This window comes from Dreissena polymorpha, chromosome 15, assembly GCF_020536995.1.
Source record: "Dreissena polymorpha isolate Duluth1 chromosome 15, UMN_Dpol_1.0, whole genome shotgun sequence".
NCBI lineage: Eukaryota > Metazoa > Mollusca > Bivalvia > Myida > Dreissenidae > Dreissena > Dreissena polymorpha.
The window spans coordinates 34,692,304-34,716,648 of record NC_068369.1 but is presented as its reverse complement, the minus strand read 5'-3'; the positions used below and the strand labels follow the sequence as shown (position 1 = coordinate 34,716,648).

The 24,345-nt window shown below is 35.7% G+C and overlaps 1 protein-coding gene across 1 annotated transcript in view; it reads left to right on the top strand.

Annotated features, from left to right (window-relative positions):
- Positions 1-8,057: 8,057 nt before the first annotated feature.
- The window catches only part of LOC127859683 (dentin sialophosphoprotein-like), a 185,694-nt gene continuing 169,406 nt past the window's right edge, over positions 8,058-24,345 (top strand). Inside the window, exons 1-4 of the mRNA XM_052397189.1 lie at positions 8,058-8,172; positions 10,752-10,814; positions 11,225-11,326; positions 23,310-23,350. The gene's annotated coding sequence lies outside the window, so the exon portion shown is untranslated. The remainder of the gene's footprint in view (positions 8,173-10,751; positions 10,815-11,224; positions 11,327-23,309; positions 23,351-24,345) is intronic.

The window sequence follows — 24,345 nt, the reverse complement described above, 5'->3', positions numbered from 1 at the left end:
GGTGTTGTTTTTGTTGATACCGCAGTTAAAATTGAAGGATTTTCGCTATTTTCCAATAAAGTTAAGACAGATATGTTTGTCTCATAAATTATTTATCTGATATTTGAAGATGGTTTCTAGACGCAAATGAATACTCCTTAAGAACCGCGACTCACCCGGGTTGCAGGCTATATATCATTGCATTCCAAAAAGATTTCGTATATTGTAACCTAAAAACAGGCATGCTCAATTCTTATACATCGACTATCGTCGGTATTCTCCGCAATAGAAAGAGAGATATGTATACTGGATAGCAACGTAAAATCGTATATATTCGGCTAAATTTGCGAACCAATACGCAAGTCAGTTGTCGTTCGGTGACAACTCGACAAGCTCAATCAGCACTCATTCCCCGGGAGACTTGCATTTCAACGTTTTTTACATACTACACAAGCGCCAAAATGATTATGATTGATACATTTTCCGTTAAGACCGAAAAAAAGCGAAAGTACGATTAAAAACTGAAATTTGACCATTTTGATCGATGGATCCGTAGTTTTTCGGTACAAATCCGTAGTGCGTAGTTTAGCCAAATAATCCGTAATAACTATGGCGAATCCGTAGAAGTAAACAGGTCTGTAATCAGTACCAATGATCGAAATTGCTCTTAATTGACACCCGCCAAACGACCAGTAATTTTCACACCTTACTTGATTTGGTGTTGTGGTTCTATCGGGTTTGTGTACGAAGCCATTGTGACCCAATTAACCACAATTAACGACAACGGTTTTTGGCATCGATTTGCGACACAGGTGTTAGATTTTCGGCACTTGTTATTCTTTTTAACACTTGATTCTTGATTGACAATAAGCTATTACTGTATTTTTTGAGGTATAAGTCGCAACTTTTTTACAGGCAAAAGTAACATGTGTCGTATGCCCCGGAGCATCTTATGTATGTACAAAATCGATTTTTCCAAAGTCAGAATGTCAAATGTTTAAGTCAGAATTGCATAAATCCGCGAGTTTGATAACCATTGCCGGTAATTTGTTTCGCTGTTTTTGTAACACAATTTTTTTTTACACATAGTTGGTTACACACTACTAACGATAATATTGGGGTACTATACAGTACCGTAACATAAATAAAACAACGCAACAAAAAAAGTAGTCGTCTGCAAAATTAATTTTACGAGCTAACCTTACGATTTTTACAACAATTTGAAACAAAAAATAACAAAGTACAACAAACAAACACAATATCAATGAGAAGCAGGTATACAACAATAAGTATACAATCAGATGCAGCACAATAAAAATTCACATCATTTATTCCCCATGGTCTTCGACATCGGAGAATCCGTCAGCGATGTCCCCAGTGTGCATTACAAGCGTTTATTGGTATGCCTGCGATACCACATGTCTGCAAACCTGAGATCTCAAATACCCTTTAACCATCTGCGATAGATGAACGAACATAATCACTCCATGGGAGACGATGTACCCAGTGTGGATTAAAAGCATTTAGTAAGCCTGATACACCACACGTCTGCACACTTGTATTAAGATTATCACGATAAGAATATTAGCACTTCTCATAACAGGCCTCATTTTAATATTCATCATAAAAATGCTCGTGTTACCAATTTGAGAATGCCGGTATACTTTATGCTACAAAAGTTTTGCAAACAATACACATTAAAACAAACAAACCTCACTATACTTTTTTAATAAAATGGTACATTTATTTTTTATGAAACAGCAAATGCTGCATTTATAGCCTAAATGCAGTTTATTACACAATAATTGTTTTTTATTTTGTTTTGTTGTATTATCAAATGCACTTATTTAAATTCGTATTTCCAATTTTATTGCTAACGCCACGTTTACGCTAGTCACATCTATAGCTCATGTACTTTTCTTTGTTCTGTTTGAAAGGCGCGAAAATTAGCGTGGGTGTATACACTGTTGAAGAAAAACTGTGTAGCGAAGAGAATGCTGTATCTTTGACGTTACGCTCATTTAGGTAGTTTATTATTGAAACAAAAAATGTTCTGTGTACTGATTTACAGGAAAATCTGGTCAAGACTAGATTTAATTTAGGTAAATGTGAAAACATGATCAGCAGTTTTTACACTGCAATGTTTTGACAAAACAGATACAGATGTGCGAATGCAACGGCTTGCGGATAGGGTCAAATATTACCGGTAATACATTGTTCTGAATGACGTTTTTGTTTAAATTAATACGTTTAAATAAATTTAATGGATAAAAATATATAAATACAATGAGCATGTGAGAGAACAAATGCCAGCACCGTTTTTAAGATGAATTTTCTATCTGAAATAAAACACGAAAGAGGATTAAACATTTAATGGATAAACATAAGTGACTGCATTTTGGGGAATATTTAATGATGATTTATGTGCGTCATTTACGCCGGAGCGTCTAATGTATGGACAAAAATAAAATAATGTAAAAAAAGGGGATGCGTCTTACATTCCGGTGCGACATATAACCCGAAAAATACGGTATTATCGAGTCCTTGGATATAAAAACCGACCTGTATATCATATCGTTATTCAAAATGGATAAGTAAAAAGGGAAAGAGTTGTGTTCAAAAGATAAGATTGATTTGATCAACGCGAGTGATGGGAAATCTCAACGGCTAATTCAGCAATCAATTTGGAAAGACTCAGGTTCAAGCTATTCTAAAAAGAAAAGCTGAATATTTAGACTTAAATTAAACATCAATAATCATGATGAATAGTACATGTACATGTATTTTCGCTTCTTGTATGAAAAGCCTAAAATACTATCTTTGTACAATGTATAAATGTATAAATACAATATATAAACTGCATGATGACTGTTATATTGAATGCAAAAGATTAACGTTCATTGAATATTTACGTTGTTGTAATTATATGTTCATCAAATTCATGAAAACTCAGAATTAAGACCACCTCGCTATTAAGACCACTTTTCAAAAGTACCACAAATGGTTTTAATAGCGAGGTTTCACTATATAAAATATAATCGTAATTAAGGATTGCTGTGTAACACATAATTAACAATTTAGTGGGAGAACAATGAGAAGAATTTTCTACATATGGTATGGAAGATCATGTCCATACATAAAATAACTAAGATTGTTTATGAAAATACACTAATTGTATTTTCTTGACTCAGTTCAAGTAATTTCCTTTGAAAACAAAGTATGTTGCTATCTTCAAATTCATAGACATAATTTGAACTTGAAGGACGACCTTGACCTTTTACCACTCAAAATGTGCAGCTCCATGAGATACACATGCATGCCAAATATCAAGTTGCTATCTTCAATATTTCAAAAGTTATGTAAAAGTTTGACGCAAACCAACAAACAAACCAACAGACAGGGCAAAAACAATATGTCCCCCAGTATAGACTGGGGGACATAACTAGTGTCTTTTTAAATCAATTCTTACAATAATCTTATTGCATATCAATTTTATAACTGACACTGAGGACACAATTAGCAGAGGAGGTCACGAGACATTGACCAACAGATCCAGTATAGTTCAACTTACACCTTTAGTTACTGCTAGTGTGTGGGATATACACCCTCAGTAATTTCATACCATGCAAGAGCGATTTTAAAAAGAACAAATTATCATACACGATTGTAAGAAGTTCACCTCACAATATACACCAGTATTTCCACGTCTCCACTTCTGTAGCCATTCATGAGTGGATACTTGTAAATGGCCATATCATTTTCAAATTTAATGTTGAACCATTGACAGTAACCTGGAACCTGAAAATAAAAAAGTAAATGTCTTCTGATATACTGTTGTACAGTTACTTTTGTGTTATCAATTTTGGTAGAAAAAATTTAAATTTGATCATTGCAGAGTCATGGCTCTTGACTATTTTTGGTGAAACTCCACTATTGTCATTATTATTTTTTATATATTTGTTGACTTCTTGACGTAGGAACAAAATGAATCGACGAGCATAATCTCCATATTGCCATCTGTCCATGTTTCAAGTTTCATGAAAAATTTGAAGAACTTTTAAAGTTATCGCAGGCAGGGCCCTCACACTACTTTGGGGAAAGGGGTCCGCAGCCCTTAGGAGGGGGAATTTTCGCGGCGTTTCCCTTTTTGGGGGATTTTTTTACTTACTCTCTCATTATTTCATTTGTACATGTTTGCACTTTATCCATTGCATTTTTCATAATTTAGTATGTTTGAAAAGATTAAATTGAAATAGAATTGAGATAAAATAATCATGAGACACATCTTTCTATTAAAAAAAAAAAAAAAAAAAAAAAAAATTTTTTTTTTTTAGGGGGAATTTTTCCCCCCAAAAGGGGAAAAAAGTATAATTTTCAGGTGGGGGACTGCCACCGAAATTCGGCGGCAGATTTGATAGATTGAGGGCCCTGGCAGGACACAGAAAAGTGTGACGGACTGACAGACTGACGCACAGAACGCAAACCATAAGTCCCCTCTGGTTTCACCAGTAGGGGACAATTAAGTTGACAGTAGGCCATCACTTGATACTTTAAGGTGTAAGTGATACTTGTAGAGGTCAGTGATACTTGCAGTACCGTACTTTTTCAGGCTAGTAAAGATATACATTGTACAACATATTTCATTTAAAATTTCAAAATATTTACCAGTAACAGCTATAGACAGACATTTTTTGTAAAATTTTAAGTAAACCAAAGGCCATAACTCTAAAGTCTGTCAAATAGCCGCGGTAAGAAATATTGTCAAGTTGTAAAACAAGTTAAAGTGAAGACTTAACATCTGGGTGTGTAAAAGCCAGGACTGTAAATATAATACAAAATGTATTTTCTACCAGAAAAGATCAACTTACCATTGCCTTTTCCAACTTTGCTTTCTTTCTTTGTATCAATGACTGTGACTGGGAATAAGATTTATCATCTTCATCCCTGCTGATGTTTATGAACTCTAACCTGTTAATCAGTTGTGTTTTATAAATAAAATCTATTGTGCGCTATTGTTTTTTGTCATATTCTTAAAGGAATTAAATTTATTCAAGCAAAATGCATTGTTATTTTTTTTTCTTTTTTCTTAAATCTTTTTAAAATCATTACATGTGACATGCTCTTAAACTAAGAACCCTGGTTAGCAATAATAATTATGTCAATAGTTTTACTTTCATTTTGTGTTTTGGTTCAATGATAATGTACAGTATGTTTTTAAGCATTCAACATGATGTTTATTTTACATCATCATTTAAGGTTTCATCACCAAAGCCATGTACATAAGCATGTTGTGCAATTATAGAATTTTGACAACTTAGTCATGTTAGTGTCTGGAGTAAACACTTGCTGTAACAAAATTTAAGTCTTTTAAAAAAAAATCTTTTCATTTGACAGTCACACACTTAAACATAATTAAGCAATAATTAGTTGTAAGAAACACATGGTTGTTTTTTAACAGAGTATGAAAATTAAAAGGGGAAACAATATTTGTCCGAATATTTTTCTGTCCGAAAAGACCGTTAAAACGAAAATGTTTTTGATGAAAGTCCTTGCCAGACCGTTATGTCTGTGAATGACATTTCGATGGAGCAAACCATTGTTCAATATTACATTTAATACCAACTCGACCACTTACATTACAATGCCCGTACTGTTCAGAAAGTTTGCAAAAAGCAGACGAAACAACGAGTTTTGTTTGCACGTGTGATGATTATCCGAACGGTGACGGAGTAAGCCGGAGCAATGCCGAAGAACTGCCGATTACGGAAATTATCGAGGAAACACTGAAACGTAGCATTTGGGTCGGTCAGTTCAACTAGCCTGCGCTATTTTGCGCTACAGAGAATTTAAGATTAAGCATTTCAGTAAAAAGATACTGTTTATGCATATTTTCGTCGTTTCGAGTATGAGTCATAAACATATATCTTTAAGAAAGAAAAATAGTGTTGTAAATGCGATTGCAAATAACCCACAGCCGGTATATTGCATTTTGTATAATATCAGGTATTTCGTTACAAATGTGTGTCTTATGTCGTTGAAAACTGAATTATTTTTTTTGTCATCGGTCCGCATTAATAGCGCCTTCAAGCGTTCCATACATAAACTGTGAAGGAAATGGTCGAAAATCAATAATCACTTTGTTAAAGATGTATTTTTTCCATAAAATCACTTCATTGTCGTTTTCAGTTAAACCGTGAACGGCGCTATGTTCGGACCGTATACTTAATTTTTGAGAAAAAAACATTAAATGAAATACAAATAATGTATCATCATCTTAATCCTTCACGGATGCTAACAAGTATTGCGATCTCAAACGCTTCTTATTACTTTAAAAAAAAATACTGTAGTGCGCAATTGTAAAATAATTTGATAAATACTACAAGTAATGATTTTAATGACTTAACGAGTGTTGGTTTGTAATCAAATTTGTTTAATAATTCGCTCTCAATTAGAATCGCTTAAACGGTTGTAGTGGCATTGTTGATGACGTTAATTACACAGACTATACGACTTATAATATTAAATTCTGATTGAGCAAATACGACGTATACTGATCATAATTTCAACAAAAGTGATAACCTTGATTCAATTTATATTTCTATGCACTTGCTTAGAGCATTCAGTTGTAGGTTGGTTAACAAAATAATCAGAAAAAGACTCGTTCGTTGCTTTATTAACGTGTTTATTGTCACGCAATTGATTTCCGCCATCATTGCGGCATGCTGTTACAGTGGGCGACAGCGTTAATTGACACAATGTAGCGCTTAAGATCGAATTTGTACGATCAAGTCCACGAAAACTGCATTAATAAACAAGTTTTTGGTTATTATTTAATTGATTTTTTTCGTAATTTTCATTATACAATGCGGGTTCGGTACTAACATTGCGCGTTCGGTACCGATAAAGCGTTAATTGACATAATGCAACGCGCTTTAGATCGAATTTCTACGAAATATTCCATGAAAAATGCATATATAAACATGTTTTCAGTTATTCTTTAATTGAAAATTTAACTTTTAATGTCATTTAACCATTTAACACTCAGATTTGCATTTAACCCTTTACCACTTAGATACCTATTTAACCCTTTACCACTTAGATACCTATTTAAGCCTTTACCACTTAGATACTTATTTAAGCCTTTACCACTTAGATATTTATTTCACCATTTGCAACTTAGATACGTATTTAACCCTTTACCACTTAGATATGTATTTAACCCTTTACCACTTCGATAAACAAAATATGCATTTGTAGGCCCTAAGAAAGTAACATTTAAAAGGCCTTTCTTACTAGATTCAAGTTTTAGAGGTTTCATTTCCCACAAGTAAATACTGATGAGCAGCAAACAGCAGAAAACCCGAACGTAGTGTGAGTTACTCGCAGGCTGTTCTGGTTTTATGCTGTTTGCAAAAGCCATTTTCACTTAGCTTTTTATGGGGGAAAGGGTTAAATACAGTTGTCAGGTAGAAGTGTATCATCCCCTTTTATTGATGACTTTAAATAATTGACTCAAGTTTATTTTCAGAAATGTTGTTTAATGTCTAGTTTTTGCATCACAGTCTTTTAAGTACTGGTTTTATCCTCGAAATCTACTCAAGTGTTCAAATATGCCTTTGAATTTTCTGAGAGTCCCAGCATGTCATAGGCTTTTGATGCACAAAGGTTTTCTGGATAGCTTTTAACGTATTTTAATAACTTCGCATCATTGAATGAGCCACATTCTGGAAAAACGGGGCTTATTGAATGAGTGTTGCCCCAGATTAGCGTGTGCACTTTCCGCTTGTTTGGTATATTTCGTTGACAGGAATTATCTTCTTAGAGAAAAATCCAGTTCAGACGGACTGCAAAGGCTATTCAGGGACTTCACTTATAGAGTTTTACTTGCCTAAAAAAAGTTGTCGCCGCTTTTTCGCTGCCTGAAAACAGTCTGTTATTCTGACCTGATTTTTAATGTCAATCATTAAAATAAAACTAACAACTAAATTAAGATGATTGTATTTATTTATATGCATTAAGCCTAGTTTTCCCAGAACGAGGGTTCGAATATTACTAGTGCTGTGCGTTTTTTTGTTGGCAGATTGCTGGTAAACCTGACCCAGCCGGCCTTCCTGTGTTTCAAGAGTCACATCCCAGAAGACATTGCGCAATAATTACTTGGACCTCGAGTCCCATTTACAGACTATGAAGGAGGTACATTGTAAAGTGTTGTTTTTTTTGTTCCAATTTGGGTTCAGTAGGGGGACACATTCCCAATGGAAAGAAGTATATGTTTTTCCCATGTGGCACCTAAAAATTCCCAATTGAAGGTTTACAAAAAAAAAAAATGTTTTATTAAGTCTAAACATGTGAAACCAAGTCCAGCGCTACAAGTTGAACCTTAGAAAATATCATATTGAAATCACTTATAATATCAATTGCAAACTATATGGAAGCAGATTGAAGTGCATCTATGATCACAAATACCAGACTGTTAAAGTACATTATTTTTACATTCATAGATTGTAGGACAGAGGTTTTATTTGTCAAATTTGAGGCCGCAATTCTGACCATTCCCAATCTCTAAAAAGTATATGATTTTCATAGTATAGTCATTCTAACTGCCGAAAATTATCAAAGGAAGATTTCAAAAAAAGATTGTTTTGTTTAAATAAATGTCAACATTTAGAACAATGCTCCATCGAGTCCTATAAGTTGAACCTGTGTCAATATAACATGGAAAACACTTTAATGCTTTATTAGCTCATTATTATATATGAAATATATATAGTGGAGCTATCCTACTCACCCCGGCATCGGCGTTAGCGTTAGCGTGCAAATGTTAAAGTTTGCGTACTACCCCAAATATTTCCTATGTCCCTTGACATATTGCTTTCATATTTTGCATACTTCTTTACCAACATGACCCAACCTATAAACAAGAGCAGACAACTGCATCAAGCATTTTGTAAGAATTATGGCCCTTTTTATTAACCAGGTTTTCCGAAGGAAAAAACTGGTTATTAGATTGGCGAATGCGGGCGGGCGGGCTGGCTGGCTGGCTGGCTGGCTGGCGGGCTGGCTGGCGGGTGGGCGGAACAAGCTTGTCGGGCCAAAACTTTGTCGTTCATTGTGAGATTTTAAAATCATTTGGCACATTTGTTAACCATCATTAGACGGTGTGTCGCGCGAAAAAATTACGTCAATATCTCCAAGGTCAAGGTCACACTTTGAGTTCAAAGGTAAAAAATAGCCATAAATGAGCTTGTCTGGGCTATAACTATGTCATTCATTATGAGATTTTAAAATCATTTGGCACATTTGTTCACCATCATGGGACGGTGTGTCGCACGAAAGAATCACGTCAATATCTCCAATAAATAAAAATAGATTTATTTAAAACAAACTTACAAAGGGGGTTAATTTTGTTTGTTCATTTCAAAAGTTCAGTTTGAGTTGTCTCCCTTTATCAGATTTTTTTTTCACAATGAAAAACCTGGTTTTGTGACAATTTTGTCCCTTGTTCCACTTAGAATATGCATATTATTGATAACTCTATGTTAAAGTTTGCGTTATATATTATTGATAACTCTATGTTAAAGTTTGCGTAATACCCCAAATATTTCCTATATCCCTTGACATATTGCGTTAATATTTTGCAAACTCCTTAACCAACATGACCCCTACTTATAAACAAGAGCAGACAACTGTATCAAGCATTTTGTAAGAATTATGGCCTTTTTCCACTTAGAATATGAATATTATTGATAAATCTATGTTAAAGTTTGTACAACACCTCAAATATTTTCAATGTCCCTTGACATATTGCTTTCATATCTTGCAAATTTCTTTACCAACATGACCCCAATCTATAAACAAGAGCAAACAACTGTATCAAGCATTTTGTAAGAATTATAGCCCTTTTTTGTCTTTGTAACTTTGAATATTTTGTTAAATTTTGTGTTTAGATCCACTTGACTTCTAAAGTATCAAAGCTATTGCTTTAAAAATTCAAATACTTTCGTACTATCATGATGTTATTTTACCTGGTAAGTTGAATTTTACCTTGACCTTTGAATGACCTTGACTCTCAAGGTCAAATTAATAAATTTTGCTTAAATTGCCATAACTTCTGTATTTATGAGCAAATTTGATTCATACTTTGACAAAACAACACTTACCTGACATACCACAATCCAGTCAACCCAAAACCCAAACCATCCCCCACGCCCCACCCCAGAACCCCAACCCCCGAAAAAAAAAAAATCTTTTTTTTTCATTTTTTTTAAAGATCATCTATACAATGACCACAAACCCACATTATAACCCCCTCTCCATGATGGCTTACGTAATACTGTCAAACACTCGAATAGTCGAGCGCGCTGTCCTCTGACAGCTCTTGTTTTTTAATTCTATTCTGCAAAAAAACCCACAAATTTACTACTAATTTTAGTAAAGACAACACAAATTTTCCAAATTGAAAGGGTCCTTGTCCCAGTCCCAAAATTGTGAAAGAGAAACAGTGTAGACCTTTTTACAACAAGTTCGATTTTAAAGTATAGACAATATAATAAGTAATTATAAGTCAAGCATAATAAGTCATTCAGTGAATGTGTAAGGGTATTAATACGATTTATTGAGCTCTTCAAAACGAAAATCCAGTTTATTTGCAAAGTGTTGTCCCTGATAAGCCTGTGCAGGCTGCACAGGCTAATTTGAAATCACACTTTACGCACCTGAATTTAGACCAGTTTTCCCAGAACAAGGCTTATATGATGTGAATTCTTTTTCAGGCCTTCATAAATGAAGACGTGTTTGCTGCCATAACAGGAACACTTGGCGACCTTCTGAAGCTGGTATGAGTAAAAAAAACTTTAACCAAACTTAAATGTGTTTTAAGAGCATTTTTTTTACCCAAATTTCACTACCGTACTTAACTGCGCATATCGTACATTTTTTTAACACAAATTTCACAACCATACTAAAATGTGTAAGACGCCCAGTTTTATTACCCGAAATTTCAATTTTAAAAGTTGATGCGCGTTCTTTATTGAAACAACTGATTGTGCATTTGTAAAATGGCTGCTGATTTGACATTTTCCTTTATAAGAAAGAAGTTTCTTCATGTGTTTAGTTTTTTTGTTGAAAAAAAATCAGTAAAGGGAGAAAGTGCGGTCCAAAATTAGCCTGTTTGGTAAGACTGCACTGGCTAATCTGTGACAACACTACACACATGCATTAAGTTCACATGAACAAACATCTGCAGGACTGGGAGTATCGTCATGAAGAGCACAGACTTCTCATAGAGCGTCTGCTGATACTGATCAGGAACGTGCTGCACATTCCCCCCAACCCGGACGCCGAGCAGGTGAGCAGCCAGGCCATATGTTCATAATACCTTTTGAGGATTTCTTTTTTTATGGTTTTTCACAGATTAAAAAAATTTGTTTTAAATTTTTAGTTCTTCTTAGCAGGAAACTCTCAATGTGAGCTGTTCTGATCAGTCTGTTCTCCTGCGTCTGTTGTTATTCCTCAGTTGTCATGCATTGGTTGTCAGCCATCTGTTGTCGTACATTTGTTGCCATTCATCTGTTTTCATCCATTCAATGTCGGGCATCGGTTGTCAGACATCCTTGTCACGGATTTGTTGTTATGCATTTGTTGTCATGCATCTGTTGTCATGCGTCCTTTGTCATGCATATGTTGTTATTCATATGTTGTCATGCATTATTTGTCATGCTGACTGTTGTCATTCATTCATTGTCAGACATCCATTGTCATGCATTTGTTGTCAGACATTCTTTGTCACGCATCTGTTGTCAGACATCTGTTGTCATGCATCCGTTGTCAGACATTTGTTGTCACGCATCCGTTGTCAGACATCCTTCATCATGCATCCGTTGTGTGGCATCAATTGTCATGATCCCGTTGGCAGAGATCCATTGTCATGATCCAGTTGTCAGGCATCCTTTGTCATGCATCAGTCATCAGACATGCTTTGTCATGCATCAGTCATCAGACATGCTTTGTCATGCATCCTTTGTCATGCATCCTTTGTCAGACATACTTTGTCATGCATCCATTGTCAAACATCCTTTGTCATGCATCCCTAGACATCCTTTGTCATGCATCCTTTGTCAGACATACTTTGTCATGCAATGATTGTCAGCCATTCTTTGTCATGCATCCTATTCTAGACATCCTTTGTCATGCAGTCAGTTGTCAGACATACTTTGTCATGCATCCGTTGTCAGTACAATAAGCCAATATTGTTTGCATTCCTTTTTAAGATCTTTGCTAAAAAAATTTATCAACTTCTTTACAGAGAACTGATGATGATGCCAGCGTTCATGATCAAGTGTTGTGGTAAGTAGGTTAGCTATATACAGCGATTTTTTATGCTCCCGGTAGGGTGGCATATAGCAGTTGAACTGTCCTTCAGTCAGTATGTGTGTATGTGTGTATGTCAGTCTGTCCATCCGTCCGGAAAAAAACTTTAACATTGGCCATAACTTTTTCACTATTGAAGATAGCAACTTGATATTTGGCATGCATGTGTATCTCATGGAGCTGAACATTTTGAGTGGTGCATCCTTCAAGGTCAAATGTCAAATATATGGCGTCTGTCCGTCCGAAAACTTGTACATTGGCCATAACTTTTTCAATATTGAAGATAGCAATTTGATATATGGGTTGCACGTGTATCTCATAAAGCTGCACATTTTGAGTGGTGGAAGTTCAAGGTCAAGGTCATCCTTCAAGGTCAAAGGTCAATTTTTTTTTTTTAATTTTTCAAAGCGGCATTCATGAAGCTGCACGTTTTGAGTGGTGGAAGTTCAAGGTCAAGGTCATCCTTCAATGTCAAAGGTCAAACAATGTTTTTTTGAAAAATTCAAAGCGGCATTCTCATGAAGCTGCACATTTTGAGTGGTGGAAGTTCAAGGTCATACTTCAAGGTCAAACGTAATTTTTTTAAATTTTTTTCCAAAGCGGCGTTGTCATAAAGCTGCTCATTTTTAGTGGTGGAAGTTCAAGGTCAAGGTCATCCTTCAAGGTCAAAGGTAACCCCCCCCCAAAAAAATGTATTTTTTCAAAGCGGTGCAATAGGGGGCATTGTGTTCTGACAAACACATCTCTTGTTTCCTTCTTTATGAGGGCTCTCGTTTTGCACTTTTTACCGCCGAATATCGACACCTTTTCCCATGAAAAAAAACAACTTTTCCCCCCTATTTCAGCTAAAAATTCCCCCCTTCCCCCCAAAAAATGTTGCCAGCTGATATCATGCTACTAACCTTTGATTAAATGTATATCTATGTCAATCACATTAAAATATTATAGTGCAAACGTGTACAAAAAAATTAAGTAATGAGAGACTAAAAAATCCCTCATCAAAGGTAATCAACACGAAAATTCTCCCTCATGATGGCTGTGGGTGGCTTCCCCTGGCGGCAAGATAGGGCCTTGTTTATAAAGTACCCGATAAAGGTACTTTCGCAATAAAGAAAAAAATACCAAATTTCCAATTGCTGTCTAAACAATTCTTAAAAGGAAGAAACAATTGCTTCAACTCTGTTCGAAATGTGCATTATCTGCAAAATAAGCAAATAAAATGAGCATTGAAATTGGACATTTCAAGCAATAATGCATGTAAATGAATATTTGAATTGGTTTGTTAAATGTATACCAAGCAATGTAAATGAATATTTGAATTGGTTTGTTAAATGTATACCAAGCAATGTAAATGAATATTTGAATTGGTTTGTTAAATGTATATCAAGCATTTTAAAATACCCATAGTTCCCAATCTGAAGATTACATGATGCAAATTTTTCCTATTTCAGGTTTTTATGTCCCCCACTATAGTAGTGGGGGACATATTGTTTTTGCCATGTCTGTTGGTCTGTTTGCGCCAACTTTAACATTTTGCAATAACTTTTGCTATATTGAAGATAGCAACTTCATATTTGGCATGCATGTATATCTCATGGAGCTGCACATTTTGAGTGGGGAAAGGTCAAGGTCAAGGTCATCCTTCAAGGTCAGAGGTCAAATATATGTGGCCCAAATCGCTTATTTTATGAATACTTTTGCAATATTGAAGATAGCAACTTGATATTTGGCATACATGTGTATCTCATGGAGCTTCACATTTTGAGTGGTGAAAGGTCAAGGTCAAGGTCATTCTTAACAAGGTCAAGGTCATCCTTCAAGGTCAAACATCATATAGGCGGACATTGTGCTTCACAAACACATCTTGTTTATGCCCCCTTTCGAAGAAAAGGGGGCATATAGTGATCGGACTGTCCGTCCGTCTGTCCATCTGTCTGTCCGTCTGTCTTTTTCGCCTCACTTTGCCTTTTGGTTTCGAAAAATGCTCATAACTTCTATGTCCCTTGAGATATAACCTTCATATTTGGTATGCATGTGTATATGGACGAGGCCTTTCCATACGCGCAAAATTTTCACCCCTGTTACCTTGACCTTGAACTTAGGGTCTGCGTTTAGGTTCCGAAATCTGCGTTTAAGTTTCGAAAAATGCTCATTACTACTTGTCCCTTGAGATATAACCTTCATATTTGGTATACTGAGGCCTTTCTATACGCACGCCAGGGGACAAAAATATTTATAAATTGCACTCGTCCTGCAGGACAAGTGCATTAAAATTTCTACTCGTCCTGCAAACACATGCACTTGTCCTTCAAATGTTTGTGAAAGAAAGATTGCAAAGGATTGATATGACTAACAATGTTTCCTATATCACTGCTAAAATGCTGCTTACTTAGTTATTCATGCCAGCTGATCACAGAAAAAATGTTAACTTACTTTATTTATGAGGAACACAAAATAAATAAATAAAAGACAAATTTGTTTTTTCCTTTTTCTAATGCTTGCGTGCTTTCTATTTTGAATGGTTGAACATCGCTCGTGCCCCCTTTAAAGAACGCTCGTATGTCAGACATTTTTCAGATGAAATTCAGACTGGTTTAAAACCGTACTTCGCAGTAAAATAATTCTTTTAAAAAATCAATTTTTACAGTGAATGAAGTCAGATGGTTCCCTGTCAACATGGACGCGCAAAGTTTACACCAAAAAGCCAATATTTACTCGATACACAGTCTCGCATAACAACGCGCACCTGCTGTATGAAATTTTCAATTACGATTTCTGGTTCATTATCGTTCTACTTTCGGAATAGATATGCTTTAAGAAATGATTTTATATAATGAAAAAGAGTCTTACTGGTCAGAAAATATATATTTTAACATCAGTTTTTTTTCACTTGTCCTGTAGGACGGGAGGCTTAGGGAAATTCACTCGTCCTTTCAAGATTTCACTCGTCAATACACGCGGACGAGTGGAATTTTTGTCCCCTGCACACACATTTTTACCCCTGTGACCTTCACTTTGAACTTAGGGTCCTCGTTTAGGTTTCGAAATCTGCGTTTAGGTTTCGATAAATGCTCATAACTTCTATCAAAGCGTTTATAGGTGGCATTTGTCATCCTATGGTGACAGTTCTTTTTTTATGCCCCCAAAGGAGGGCATATAGTGCTCGGACTGTCCGTCCGTCTGTCTGTCTTTCCGTCACACTTTGTGTTTATTTGTTATTAATTTGCTTAATCAGTTGAAAATGGTGCCTTTGGCTTTGTGAGTTTTGGATTTCAATTGTCTTTTTAGCTCGAGTATTATATATGAAATATATATAGTGGAGCTATCCTACTCATGTCAGCGTTCGGTTTCCGTGCCGTTTCCGTTAGCGTGCAAATGTTAATGTTTTCGTACTAATCCATTTATTTTCATTGTCCCTTGACATATTGCTTTCATATTTTGCATACTTGTTTACCAACTTTACCCCAACCTATAAAGAAGAGCAGACAACTCTATCAAGCATTTTGTCATAATTATTGCCCCTTTTATACTTAGAATATGCATATTATTGATAAATCTATGTTAAAGTTTGCGTACTACCCCAAATATTTCCTATATTCTTTGACATATTGCATATATATGTTGCATACTTGTTTACCAACATGACCCCAACCTATGAATAAGAGCAGACCACTGTATCCAGCATTTTGACATAATTATGGCCCCTTTTACACTTAGATAATTTAACATTTTGCTTAAATTGCCATAACTTCTTATTTATTATCACATTCGATTCATACTTTGACAAAACAACACTTACCTGACATACCACAATGCACTTCACCCAAACAATACCCCACGCCCCTACCCAGAATCCCCTGACCCCCAACTTCTCTCCCCCCCCCCAATCTCCCCCCATTTTTTTTAAACATCATCTAATAAATTACCACATTCCACATTATACCCCCCCTCTCACCCCCCACACACACCCCTACCCCCTCCCCATTTTTTTTTTAAACATCTAATAAATAACCCCACCCCACATTATACCCCCTTCTAGCCCGCCACCCCCCCCCCCCCCTCCCCTACCCCCACACAAAATTTTGTTTTCCCTTTTTTATTTTGGAAGAGATCATCTAATAAATGACCCCACCCCACATTATACCCCCCTCTCAGCCCCCCCCTACCCCCACCCCCCCATTTTTTTTCCTTTTTTATTTTTTTTTTAAAGCTCGTCTACTAAATGACCACACCCCACATTATAGCCCATCTCACCCCCCCCCCCCAAATATTAAAAAAAAATCCTTTTTTTTATTTTTGAAAGATCGTCTATAGTATATAGTATAAAGTATAATCGTATATAATAGTCGAGCGCGCTGTCCTCTGACAGCTCTTGTTATAATGAGTTGTCAGATAAATTTGTTGCTTAGAGACTTCAAAATGTTCAATTAGAGACTGAGGTGGTTTTATAACAAAGTCAAATGATGTTGCACGGAAACATCCATAAATACAGATTTTGAATGATGTAACTCAGTGGATATATTTTATAAGCAACCAGGCAAAACAGCACACCTGTTTTGACATTACGATTGAATTAACAGGTACTTTATTAGTTTGAACTTAATGTTATGGATTATGAATGGATCAACTGATGCAATATATGTTGATTTTCTTAATAAATCACATGACCTCTTAGTAACCTGAAATTTAGTCAGCAACTGTTAAGCAACTGTGATATTAAGTTAAATCAGAAGTGCAAACAATAACCGTATTGTATCCTTGCAATTTGAAAATTGTGTTAACCAATGTTTAAGTTTAAAAAGATAAGGTTACACAACGCAATAAGGACAGAAAAAAACCACAAGTCAATACTTACTTGAAATACAACCCAGCATAATGTCACTATACCCTAACAAATAATAAATGATCTGTTATTTAAAGTCCTTGACAAGGCTTTAGGAGTGTCACCGCTCAATTTTTTCTCTCTAAAACTGTATTGTTAATGTAGGACAATAGTCACATGAAATGGGCTACTATTTCAGCTTTAGTTGTTTTTAAAAGAAAGAGTATAAAGCTTCACTGATTTCATTGTGTAACAAACAATGTGATCATGAATCTGCGCTCAATCCTCAGTGAGTTTATAATTGCTTTCTTGTTCGAAAGTTTTTTTGTCAGAGTTTATTAGATTTAGTTCAGTCCCTTTCATTTCATAACAATCAAAAAAGTTTGATATAACATAGGTGACACCCTATCATTAATGAAAACAAATACATACTGAAAATAAGAACAAATGTAATACACTGTTAGTTAGACCATCTAAATAACCTTTGGTCTAGTAATGATTATTAGCTAATGAACAAAAGAATGTACCATTAAGTACTGCTAAATCATATATAGTTTTGTTAAATTCTTACAAATTTCTGTCAGCAGTTGATTTAATATTCCTATTCTTTTTTATGCCGCTGGTACGGAGGAATATAGCTGTTGCACTATCCGTCCGTCTGTCCTTCCATTCGTCTTGCATTTCTTTTCTGGAGTGTTTTTACTAAACGCTTGCATATATTTACTTGAATTTGTATGTGTGAGTCTAAGTACATTACTTACAGATTCAGTTCGAGTTTCGTTCCGGTCGATTACTTTTTGATGAAGTTACAAGCATTGGATTTAGGAATTTTCTTTTGATAATACTTTTCCGATACACTATCAGATACTAACCTTATTTTTGGTGTGTGATTCAACCTGCTTTACCTACAGAGCAAGTTTGAGTTTCTTGGCGGTCCATTTATTTTTGGCAAAGTAACATGCCTTGGACTTACAAATTTTTTCTCTAGAATGACAATTTTCTGGACGTTTTCCTACACGCTTGCAGATATTGACCTGATTTTTTTGTGTGTGAGTCTACCTACATGACTTACAGATCAAAAATATGTTTTGTTCTTGGTCCATTGAGTTTGGACAAAGTTACAGGCCTTGGGCTGAGGAATTTCCTTTCAAATACACCTTTTCTGGAATTTTTTCCCGAACGCTTTCAGATAACGACCTTATCTTTAGTATGCGAGTCTACCTACAAGACTAAAGGATGGAAGTTTTATTGTTTTGTTTGAACTGCCCCTCAGTCTTTCTGTCTGTCCGTCAGTCAGTCTGTCTGTCTGAAAACTTTAACATTGGTCATAACTTTTGCAATATTGAAGATAGCAACATTGATATTTGGCATGCATGCGTATCTCATGGAGCTGCACATTGTGAGTGGTGAAAGGTCAAGGTCGTCCTTCAAGGTCGGTCAAATATATGGCTTCAAAGCAGCGCAGAAGGGGGCATTGTGTTTCTGACAAACACATCTCTAGTTTCGGCTATATTTTCCCACTTTGTACCGCATCAGTTCTTTTCCAAATTGGTAAAAAGCAAGCGCTGATATATGATTGCATTTGATTGCTGGGCTTTGTTCAACTCTTTGCCTCTCATTGGAAGAGAAACTCTTTATAATTGATAAACAAAAGAATCAGTAAATCATTTAAGGTTCACAATTCAATTATTATCCCCTTGACAGAAGTGTAAGTTTATTGCTTTGCAGGTGCCAGTCAGTTTGTTAGTCAAAAGTTCATTTTGTTAAAGCTCTTTAGATGTATGATAATTTAATCATTAGTTTTAACCTATTTATTTAGCTGGGTTGCATAGAAAGCCTAAGGCTTATTTGAAATACTCCCGAGTCTGTTTCCTGGGCCTAGAACCAGTACTTGGTGTCTATGGGGAAGATCTTAAGAATGCTCCAACAGTGGGTATCGAACCCGTGACCTCCTGGTCGCAAGGCGGACACCATATCCACTTCGCCACGGTGACCTCTAAATCATTTAATTATTGGTGTACAATCATCAAAAAAGAATCCTACTATCCCCGAAGCTTACTTCGTGTTTTTCTACTACTTTATGTTAATTTATGTTAGCTGACATGAAATTTTTATGGATTTGTATTTTGAATTTGTAAATTTTTTATAAGTGTTTTTTTCACAATTTTGGGAAAGGGTCTAGGTCCCTTTGGATTGGAAAAATTCGCGGCGTTTTGACTTAAGTTGGGAAATAAGGGTTGTTGTTTTGCTAAAAGAATGCTGAAAAATTGAGAAAAAAGTGTTTTCAGTATTACAGTCAATCTTGTTTTAAGAGACCACAAAAGGGAGTAACTAAAAGGGGTCTTTTCATAAAATGATCTTAAAATAAAAAGACCATTCTGTAAAAAAGTAAAATAATTGTCAGTATCAAATTCAAAGACCAATACTGTTACACAACTATGGTGTTCAACGTCTAAATTATATGAAATAATCCAAATATTAGTGTATTTAAATATACCATTACCTGGCCCTTTTATTTATTATCCAACAAGTCACTGTTGCCGTTTTTGACAATGTGTTTAAAGAATTTTGTAAACACAAATGTTTGCCTTTTTTCAGCTCACCTGTCACCAAGTGACATGGTGAGCTTATGTGACCATGTGATGTCCGGCGTCTGTATGTTTGTGCGTGTGTGCATGTGTCCGTAAACAATTTGTTTGTGTAGACAGTAGAGGTCACAGTTTTCATCCAATCTTTATGAAATTCGGTCAGAATGTTTATCTTGATGAAATCTGGGAAGGGATTGTATTTGGGTCATCTGGGGTCAAAAACTAGGTCACTAGGTCAAAAACTAGGTCAAATAATAGAAAAACCTTGTGTAGAAAGTGGAGGTCACAGTTTTCATCCAATCTTTATGAAATTTGGTCAGAATATTTATCGTGATACAATCTGGGTTGGGATTGTATTTGGGTCATCTGGGGTCAAAAACTAGGTCACTAGGTCAAAAACTAAGTCAAATAATAGAAAAAACCTTGTGTAGACAATAGAGGTCGCAGTTTTCATCCAATCTTTATGAAATTTGGTCAGAATGTTTATCTTGATGAAATCTGGGTTGGGATTGTATTTGGGTCATCTGAGGTCAAAAACTAGGTCACTAGGTCAAATAATAGAAAAACCGTCATCAATTTATTTGTGTAGAAAGTAGAGGTCACAGTTTTCCTCTAATCTTTATGAAATTTGGTCAGAATGTTTATCTTGATGAACTCTGGTTAAAGATTGTATTTGGGTCATCTGGGGTCAAAAACTAGGTCACTAGGTCAAAAACTAGGTCACTAGGTCAAATAATAGAAAAAACCTTGTATAGAAAATAGAGGTCACGGTTTTCATCCAATCTTAATGAAATTTGGTCAGAATGTTTATCTTGATGAAATCTGGGTTGGGATTGTATTTGGTTAGTCAGGTGAGCGATTCAGGGCCATCATGGCCCTCTTGTTTTTGGAAATGTATTGGAAGTTGGTGTACCAGAACAACTCGGCCTTTCGCAGAAACCGAGACAAATGAATTCATTGTTTCAAAGCTTATGCCGAATAATTACGATTGCAAATAATTGGAACTAAATATGCATGAATCACATGTTCAATATCAACACATTGGTTAGAGCTCTTAACCGTTAACTCCACCTTCGTTCTCAGTAAAAGATTAAAACAGCAGAGCAATGTACATCATGCTATTACACGGTTGGTTTAGAATGTTGAGTAAGACAAAGTAAGCCAATTTTATCGACGAGAAAGTGTTGTTTTATGGCTTCTTGACAGGAAGTTGCTTTCCTTTGATTACGTCAAACTGACAATAAATCGGCGGTCAAGTTTCAAGTGTTTGTCCCTCAACGATCAACAGATTTTCAAATTTTATCACTGCATGGTCGCTAAATAGAATATTTAGACATTAGACAAAGGTCGCTTAATTCAAGTGGTCACATCCACAATATTGACTGAGCATTTTGTATCTCGGTAAATCTATGTTACCAGACCACATCTAGTGTTAAAATTTTGGCTATGGCCGCAGTCTCCCACCTGAAAAGTATACTTGTTTCCCCTTTTGGGGAAAAAAATTCCCCTGAAATTAAAAAAAATAAATTATTTTTTATTTTTTATAAGATGTGTCGCATGATTATAATATCTCAATTCTATTGCTATTTAATCTTGTCAAACATACTAAATTTAAAAAAAGAAATGAATATAGTGCAAACATGTACAAATGTAATAATGAAAGAGTAAGTTAAAAAATCCCCCCAAAAGCGAAACGCAGCAAAAATTCCCCCTCATGAGGATAGCGACCCGCTTCCCCTAAAATGGATTGAGGGCCCTGTACATATAATCCCGAGTTTATTGATATTGCCAATACACGCGTGTAAACAAGACTGTCGATTACTGCATACTTGGGACCTTTCATGACTATCCAATACTAAAAAATCCACTCCCCTCCCCCCCCCCATTTAGTGAAAAAATGGGTCGGAAACTGTTTAAAATTGTGAAATAATGAGTCATCCCCTTTCTAAAATTGTGAAAATTTGAGTCGCAAACTTCTTGAAATTGTGTAAATTTGAGTCGGGAATTTCCCAAATTTGTGATAAACAGCCATTCTCACAGAAGGACACAAAGCACTATAATCATGGCTTCCATTTTTGAAGGCAATTTCATGCTTCATAGTCCTATAATTAACTGTGTTCAACTTGTTACATTGACCATGTGGATAATACCATGGATTAATCATGATCTTTAGACTAGGACTTTCACACTTTGCATGCTGGGAAATTTGTCATCTGCTAAAATGTTGTCTGCTGAATTCGTAAAATTAGCATTTTCTACGATTTAAACTTTAAAAATCTTCTTGTTCATAATTATAGAGCCTATAGGGCTACTAAATTTGGTATGTAGTGACATCTAGTGGTCCTCTACCAAATTTGTTCAAATTATTCCCCTGGGCCCAAATTTGACCCTGCCTGGGGGTCACAAAACTAAACATATGCTTATATATAATCCTCTTTTGTGCAAACTTTAAAAATCTTCCTGTCCATATAGACTCTATAACCATTGGGCCTAGGGCTACCATATTTGGTATGTAGTGACATCTTATAGTTCTCTACCAAGTTAAAAGATTCATGATTGAATGAACGAACTTTCATTAATCTTGTATAACATGCGTATATTTGATCTTCAGCATCAAAAATATGTGAAATAGAAAGAACAACAATATATTTTAGAGAGATAAATGTACCTATATAATCAGCAAAGGACCTGTGCCGCTTTGGTTCAATTCCCCGGCCTTGTTAGTCTGTTTAGTTAACACCTTAGTAACGTTTTCCATATATATAAATACTCACCCTTTCAACTTCAAGCCCCAGTGGGACGAGGGATAGAAAGAGAAAGTCACATGCTTGAGTACATTTCAACCCATGCAGAATGTACGCTTTTTTCGCAGAAAAAAACAGTGGAGCGGTACAGGGCCATCATGGCCCTCTTGTTCATAGATTTTTTGAAGCAAATTTTGGTTTAAATTTTTACTCTTTTTAGCAGGAATCTCTCCAAGTGAGCTGTTCTGATCAGTCTGTTGTCATGTGTTCCTTGTTTTGCCTCCATTGCCATGCATCCATTGTCAGGCATCCTTTGTCATGCATCAGTTGTCAGGCATCAGTTGTCAGGCATCTGTTGTCATGCATTTGTTGTCATGCATCAGTTGTCATGCCTTTGTTGTCAGACATATGTTGTCAGGCATCTGTTGTCAGGCATCTGTTGTCAAGCATCTGTTGTCAAACATCAGTTGTCATGCATTTGTTGTCAGGCATATGTTGTCATGCATCAGTTGTCATGCATCTGTTGTCAGGCATCTGATGTCAGATATCTGTTTTCAGGCATATGTTGTCAGGCATCTGTTGTCGTGCATCTGTTGTCAGACATCTGTTGTCAGACATTTGTTGTCAGACATATGTTGTCAGGCATCTGTTGTCATGCATTTGTTGTCAGACATCTGTTGTCTTGCAGTCAGTTGCCATGCAGTCAGTTGTCAATACAATAATCCAATACTATGTTGTTTGTATTTCTTTTTAAAATCTTTGTAAAAAAAGCCGTCTTATGTTTGAATTATCAACTCTTTTTTTCAGAGAACTGATGATGATGCCAGCGTTCATGATCAAGTGTTGTGGTGCGTAGCTATATATGGGCCCCTTAGGGCAAAAAGGTATCATTTGACATTGAAATTAGAAGGCACCTGGTACCATTTTGCACCAATAGGACAAAATTTATATATGGTGTATTTGATTGCCTGACTTTATTCTACTATTTGCCTTTTGTTTGAAGAGAAACTCTTGATAATTGAGTTTTTTGTAGGTGCCAGTTAGTTTGTTAGTCAATAGACCATTTTGTTAAAGCGCTTTAGATGTATGATCATTTAATCCAGGGCTCTTGGAAACGCCTAATCAAGCGTATTTGTACGCATTCATTTTAAAAATGACGCTTATTGAAACCAATTGAGAGTCCCCAGGACGCACCTTTTTGCATTACTGGGTTATTCAAGTCAATCCATTAACAAACAAAACCTGTAAAGCAACCTCCTATTGAAACTCAAGCCAACTCACACCTGTTTAAAATCCAATTAATCAGAGGCCCTAATGTTTCTAAATTGTTGGATAGTTGGTGGCTTTAAAAACATGGCCACCAGGGGGCGGGGCATTTTGCCTTATATGGCTATATATGGCTATAGTAAAATCTTGTTAACACTCTAGCAGCCACATTTATTGTCCCATCTTCATGAAACTTGGTCAGAAGATTCACCCTAATAATATCTTGGACGAGTTCAACAATGATGCTGGTTGGTTAAAAAACATGGCTGCCAGGGGGCGGGGCATTTTTCCTTATATGGCTATAGTAAAACCTTGTAAACACGCTAGAGGCCATATTTATTTTCTGATCTTCATGAAACTTGGTGAGAAGATTTCTTCTTATGATATCTTGGATGAGTTCGAAAATGGTTTCGGTTGCTTATAAAACATGGCCACCAGGGGGCGGGGCATTTTTCCTAATATGGCTATATATTATGCTTTAGTAAAACCTTGTAAACATTCTAGAGGCCACATTTATTGTCCGATCATCATGAAACTTGGTCAGATGATTTGTCCCAATGATATCTTGAATGAGTTC